This window comes from Uloborus diversus, chromosome 1 (genome assembly GCF_026930045.1).
Source record: "Uloborus diversus isolate 005 chromosome 1, Udiv.v.3.1, whole genome shotgun sequence".
Lineage (NCBI taxonomy): Eukaryota > Metazoa > Arthropoda > Arachnida > Araneae > Uloboridae > Uloborus > Uloborus diversus.
In genome coordinates this window covers 31,369,110-31,376,027 of record NC_072731.1, presented here as the reverse complement: position 1 = coordinate 31,376,027, position 6,918 = coordinate 31,369,110, and the positions used below count along the sequence as shown (strand labels likewise).

The 6,918-nt window shown below is 32.9% G+C and overlaps 1 long non-coding RNA gene across 1 annotated transcript; it reads left to right on the top strand.

Annotated features, from left to right (window-relative positions):
• The first annotated feature begins 4,107 nt into the window (after positions 1-4,107).
• On the top strand, positions 4,108-6,575 carry LOC129227643 (uncharacterized). The gene is made up of 2 exons (XR_008580860.1): positions 4,108-4,220; positions 6,187-6,575. It is a non-coding gene; the product is annotated as an uncharacterized LOC129227643 (long non-coding RNA).
• The last annotated feature ends 343 nt before the right edge of the window (positions 6,576-6,918 follow it).

Sequence of the window (6,918 nt, the reverse complement as noted above, 5' to 3'; positions counted from 1 at the left end):
GATGAGGACTACAATCTGACTGTCTTGCCTCCCTTACGCATGATATATTTTTTATTTCAGTAGATTACATATAAACAACACATGAAAGAATTTACATCAGAAAGAGGGGGAAGTACATGCGGAGCGAGGGTGGGAGTTGAACTCACTGCCTCAAGCGTGAGAAAAGCCTGATCGGTAGAGTGTCGGATTCGGGGCCGGAGGGTCCTGAGTTCGAACTGCGATGGTCGAAGACACACTGTCGTCATTAAAGGGGACTGGGCGACGTTAAATATGCTCGTGGTCTCAATGTCCTCCAAGTGAAACGATACCTTTGGGGGTGCTAGTACCAGGTAGCTATTAGCTCCTGGACTAATTCTAAATTCTCATTAACTGTTCGATCCGGTGATGGTGCTGCCATCTATCGGTATAAAAAATAATGGAAGCAAGGCACTTAGTATGCAGTCCTCGACATAAATACAGTTGTGACTCGGAAGCGGAAGTGTGAGAAAGAATCGCTTAGACCACTCGGCCACTGAGGCGGGACCGCCGCGAATCTTAAGAGAGAAGGGAGGAAAACATGGACATGGGAACCGGTTCGCTTAACTAGATGGATGTCCATGTGGTAGAAAAGTGATTCCTTTTCAACCAACGATCGTCTGCCATTTTGTGGGCAAGTACTTCCCACTGCACATCCAATAAGCTTCCTATGGGTTCGTTTTCCGCAATTTTTGCGGGGATTTTCCATTTTAAAGTACCACTTTCAATGGAACATCTTATTTTTTGAAAAAAAAAAAAAGTCTCAAAATAATTTTCTATTGGAAATTCACTATTGGAGGTAATTTCAGAACAGAAAATAGATTTCGCATCTTCCTAATTTGTAACTCATGTTTAATTCGGCTATTTGAAACATTCAAGTACCTACCTTTCTCGTCGACGAAAAACTAATTTAGGGTTTTATGGATTCCGGGTAAGTCAGTTTGAATCTCTAGAGGCCATTCATTGATTACGTAAGGATGATTTTGGCAACTTGCTTACCCTTACATGGGGGAGGGAGGGGGGTCGAAAGATTTTTCACCCCCTCCTTATCTTACGTAAAATTCCATTTCGATTTTCAAAATAATAAAATAACAAATCTTACATCGCTGGAATCGTTATTCTTTTTTTAAAAACCTTTAAGTGTAAAAAAATATTTACTAAAAGGATTCTAGACTGAATGTTTTTTCGATAAATATTTTTTGTATATAATGAAATACTAATTTAAAATAAGACATGCAATACACAGTGCGATACTTTTATTATATTTTACACTATTCATTCTATGAAAAACAAGTAAAAACAGCTCATCCTTATACATTTTTACCTTCCCGAAGAAAATAAAATATGATCCTTGCCAAACCACTTGACCGCACAATTTCTAATATAGAATATCGACTTGAAAATTGCCCCTTCTTTTTCTTATTATATTAGAGCAAAAAAAAAAAAAAAGCAAAAATGCTTTGTTCCATTTTTGCAATTTAAATAGTATTTTCGCATTTTTCAAAAAATGTGACCATAGCGGAAACCTTGATTGAGACCAGAACATTATAAATGCTTTTCAGGCCTTGACACAAGCAGTTTTTTTGGGGAGACAATATTTTTTTCAGAAAATGAGTGAGAAAAAAAAGTGCACACTGAACAAATCATATAAATGCATTTTAAACAACTTATAACAACAATTTTAAAATGACAAGTAGAGAACTTACCCTTGCCACCTTGTTCAACAAGACTCTTTCAATGGATAGATATCAAGGAACTTTGTCAACCTTTTCCATCTTCAGATTGCTCAAATTGAGGGCAGTCCAGTCGATTCACAGGGAGACTGCAAAGAAGGAAATATGTAAAGCAGGAAGATACTGGGTTCAAAGCCCAGTTTTATAGGAAAAATATCCGCTTTGTAGAGGAACCATCGTTGAAGACAGGATGCTTAGGTTTTCTGCAAAAAAAAAAAAAAAAAGGTGATTTAAAGAAAGAATATGATTCACATGAACTGCATGCATTGGGGACAATTAGTTACCTATTTCACAAACTACTTTGACAAATTGTCAAATTTTCATCTTAGTAGTAATTACCCAGGGTTGGCTTTCTGCCGGCAGAAACTAGTTTTTGCCGTGCCAGTGGCAGAAACTGGTTGTAACCGGTAAAAACCGGCAGAAACTGGCAAAAACTTAAAAGCATCTTTAATTACTTAAGTGATTGCTAAATGATATTCGTTTAAGTAAACTAAAAAATGAAACTTCATTTCATCATTTAAAAAAAATAAAATTCTATGCTAATGCCCTTGATTTAGTTCGAGAAGGGAACTTTTCATTTGCAGATGCTCGTAATGTTTGGATTAATTTAACAAAGGACGAAAAATCATATAGGTGCTCAGGAAAGAGGAGCGACATACAAAATTAAAAGGCATTTCAGATTTTAATTTGCTCACTTATATGCTTCATCTAAATTGTTTGTGATCGAAATTATCACGTGCTTCAAGAAGAAAGTGCCAGAATTTTACTTGCCAATATTAACATAGATTTTGTACCTAATGTCACAGCTTTGCAAAATAAATTGGCCCTATTTCTCGAAACTTATTTTCCAGTCGAATTTCTCCCACTACCCCAGTTACTACATGGTGGACCAGTTAAAAAAAAAACAATAGATGAAAGTTTCAAACATTGCTTGTTCCTTCATGCATTGCCTGGTAGCTCTTCTGTTGCAGGAATATTCTAAAGTTTCTCATTTGTGCATATTAGATTGAGAAACTGTTTAGATTTTAGAAATAACCTTTTTGAAGAAGCAACTGCAGGGTCCAAACAATGTAATATTTGATTTTAAATTGTGGTAATATAATTAAAATGTGCTTTGGTTAATAATTATTTTTTCCATGCACTTCCTATTGCATGTCAATAATTTTTTTTTTGTGAGTTTTTGCCAGTTTCTGCCGCAATTGTGGCAGAAAGTGGTTTTCGCCATGCCGGTTTAACCAGTTTCTACCAGTGGTTTTAACCGCCTCCGCAGAAACTTGCCAACCCTGTAGCTATCAGAATAGAGGCTCTATCCTTTGAGGAATGCACTAGCCCAAAATACATCTTGTCATCATATAATTCCATCAATCAAATATTGTTTTTAAAATTACAGATTATCAGGGGCTCTCAAACCGCTGTCCCTTCTTAGATGGCAGGACGTTTTCACCCTAGGAAGATTTGAAATTATTACATGAAAACAAATCACTTGTTGACGATTTGCAAAGCAGAGGAGAAAACACAGCATTTAACTTACTTTTACCACATTGAAACATACTTAGCATAAAAACGCATCGAGTTATATGCTTGTAGAATCGTAATGTCATGAATACAAGAAGTCATAAAATCCACCTCGGGAAGATGCTCAATATTGTTTGATATTAATTTTCAATTTTACTAATTAGCCTGCTCAAAAATTAATTTCACTCTGCTGCAATGCTTGTAGCTAACATTACAAACAGATCGGCCCAATATAATAGTTAAAACAAAAATAACATACTTCGTATATAATTATACAAAACACAGTGAAACAACCATTTAGCTCGAACACCGTTGATGCGAAATTAAATATTACGTTACAAATATAATGTTTAATATTATGCACAAGCAAAAATAACCAGCGTACTTTGCATTGATCAGTACGACTTAAATATTAGAATGAATACATTAAAGATTCAATATATATTTTCTAAGCCAACAAGAAATATAAATAATACACAATAAATATCTACAAACTGAAACTATTATGGTTAATGATTGATCAATTTTAAAAAATAATGATACAAACGCCGGAAAATTCAAAACCACATACCTCCACCAAAAACCGCTCGAACGTAAAAAAAATGGCTTCCTTCCGGAAAAACATGAATACCCTGCCAATAATCTAATCGCCAGATATACAAGCCAACGCCAAGTGCCGGTTAGATCAAAAGATGGACAATTTCTTTGGAGTGCCGCGGTTGACCTATTGTTCTCCGGTCAGGTTTTCCTCGAATGTGCAAACTCGGGAACCCATATTAAACATCGATGAGAAAAACATTTGATATCGATAGCGAAACTTCATTTTCCTTTTAATAATGTAAATAAAAAAAGACCGACATGTATCCTGATTAGATTACATGATATCAGAAGTAATGAACGTCCTTTTAAAATAAGAAATATGAATGATTTGATGAGATATGGTTACATTGAATACAGGTTAGTTTTTTTGCTGCTTTCTTTTCAAGAAAGGGACAATTTGTTTAGCAGTGTCATAGTTTCTGGGTTACTTAGTATAATTTACCCAACCAGTATTTCGTAAGGAAAATATCCAGATTAGATTACTCTCGTTATTACTTAGCAGCACTTTAATTCTTTTTACTTACCGTTCTAGTTTTGTGGTAATATTTCTTGAGGAAATTTCATTAGTATAGTACTAACAATTTCCTCAAAGAAAAAGATCTGAATAACTTGATTCCAATTATTGTTACATTTGGAGAGAATTTTCAGTGTAAGTTCGCCTCAGGTAAGATAAATAAATGACTAAAATGCTAAAGTTATTACGTTTTCCATTCGTGTTGCTTATTAATGAACAACATGTTTCTCTGAAACATGTCTTGTTTTTTGATATGAGGTGTGTCCATATTGTATTAAGAAAGAATATTACACAATAAGGTTCAAAATAATTCTTGAAACAATAAAATGAGTTTAATTTTAATATTTTGTAATGTCTTTTGTATAAGCTTTCCATATTTGCATTTCTTTATGCTAGTCTTAAGTTTAAAGAAAAAAAGATGCTAATTTTTTCTTGCCTCTATTTCATTTGCAATCAACCAAATATATATTTAAAAGAGAAAAAAAATAAAATAAGGTTTTTAAACAAATTTTTAACCAGGGGTGCCCACTTAGGGGAGGGGGGTTCATGGCGCAGACTGCGGCATTGAAATTTTTAGATGGGAGTTGTTTTGAGAGGTATTTTTCTCATTTTTAGGGGGGGGGGGTGTCTTCACAAAATTTAGGTGGGTGCGCTTTTGCTCTGAGGGGGGGGGGCTGTTTTAACTCTTATAACTGATATTTGTGGAACATCGAGTTTGATAGGTTGTAAATTAGTATGAAATCACTACGTATAAAACAAATTTTATTATGCATCCTGTAATTTTATTAATATTACCTGTTTCTCAAACTTTTATTCAAAAGTGGTGCCCTCTAGGGCCTTCAAATAGGGGAATCCGGCATTGTTGGGCACTAGTACAATAGACCTCTGGTTCAGGGGTGCCCATCCCCCTCCTCAAGGTCAATGGCGCGAATTCCCCCCCTCCCCCCCCCCCCCAATTTTCTGAACACTCTTTCCCTTTTTTTATTTTTAATTCTTTTTTAAAATTGTTTTATTTACCTTTTTTAAAAACTAGTTATTTACTTTTTTTATTTTATTTACTTTTTTTTTTCAATATTTTTCATTTATTCATTTATTTTTGTTATTACTATTATTATTATTATTTTATTAGAAAAGTCCAGTGCTACGCCAGTGACAGACATGCACACAAAGTAAATAAACAAATGAAATATAAACACAAATTGAAATTAATAATTTAAATTCAAAATAAATCAATGAATAAATTTTAAAAAATCCTCCCCAAAAATTTTGATGGCGCAACTTGTGCCATAATCCCCTGCTCTGGTTGCAGTGCTTGGTTCAATCAAGCTCCATTTCTTTTTTTCATTTAAAACAGTAAATTCTGTGTTGCAAATATACAGGCATTGTTAAGTCAATTAAATTTTGAAAGTTTTTACCCCACCCCCACCCCCACCCCTCCTTAATTCAAAGCTTTTAAATGTAAAACCAACTACTATTAAGAGGTAGTCCTTTAAAAATTTCTCCCATGTTTGTTCCTGACAATTGCTCTTTGACTCTTTTTGATAATGCCCTTTTCCAAAATGAGAAACTAGATCTGCCCTTGATTTAATACCTGTTTTTATTGGAATGATTATATAATTTCTAATTTATTCACAAAATTATTTGTGTTTTCATTATCACGCTAAAATTTTTTCATTAAAATTTTGCCCAAAATTTTAACAATAGTAATAGTAATTTATTTAGTCCCAATGCCCAACATTTCGTTGTGATAGTTTATTTTTGTTGTATATTAACTTACTATGAATTAATTAACTTTTTCTTTTCTCATAGCAAGAAAAGGGAGATTTTACTTTTCAATGGAAACTGAGAACATTGTAAAAATGTGCTAAGCATGACTAATGATGACAAACAGTGACTGATACATCAAGTGAAATAAGAAAATATAAAGATTTGAATTGGATGTTTAGTCTAAGAGAGGCATGTTTTACATTTTGTAGCACTTTTTTTTTAACTACAGGAAACAAAAGTACCAACAAATATGATGGTTAAAAATTGTTAAATATATTTTGTATTGATAAAAGTTAAGCTGGTTTTGTGAAAATGTTGTATAAAAAGATGTAATCTTTTTCAAACAGTTTAAAAAATATTTTAAAAGAGTTTGCATCTACAGATTCCTTATTTGAAACTTGATGAATAATAAAAACATGAATTTCAATGTTTTACTGCATCCATTTTAAAATACAATCTTTGGTATTAATATAGCCATTTGAATGCTTTGGTGCATGTAAAAAAAAAATAATAATAATCAAAATATTCAAGTATCTTCTGCTCTAGAATTTATTTTATTGTGTTTCTTAAATTAATTTTTGTTCTAAAAGGTTTGATTCAAAAATTACAAACTTGTAGTCAATTCAATACAATTTCAACATTTAAAACATCTTTCTGGTATTATTCATCTCATTTTAAATACATTAACAATGGTTCAGCAAATATTAGAAATGGATTCAGACATTGATGTGAAACCAGATTTAGATTTATTGCCCAAAATTGAGCAAGCAAACG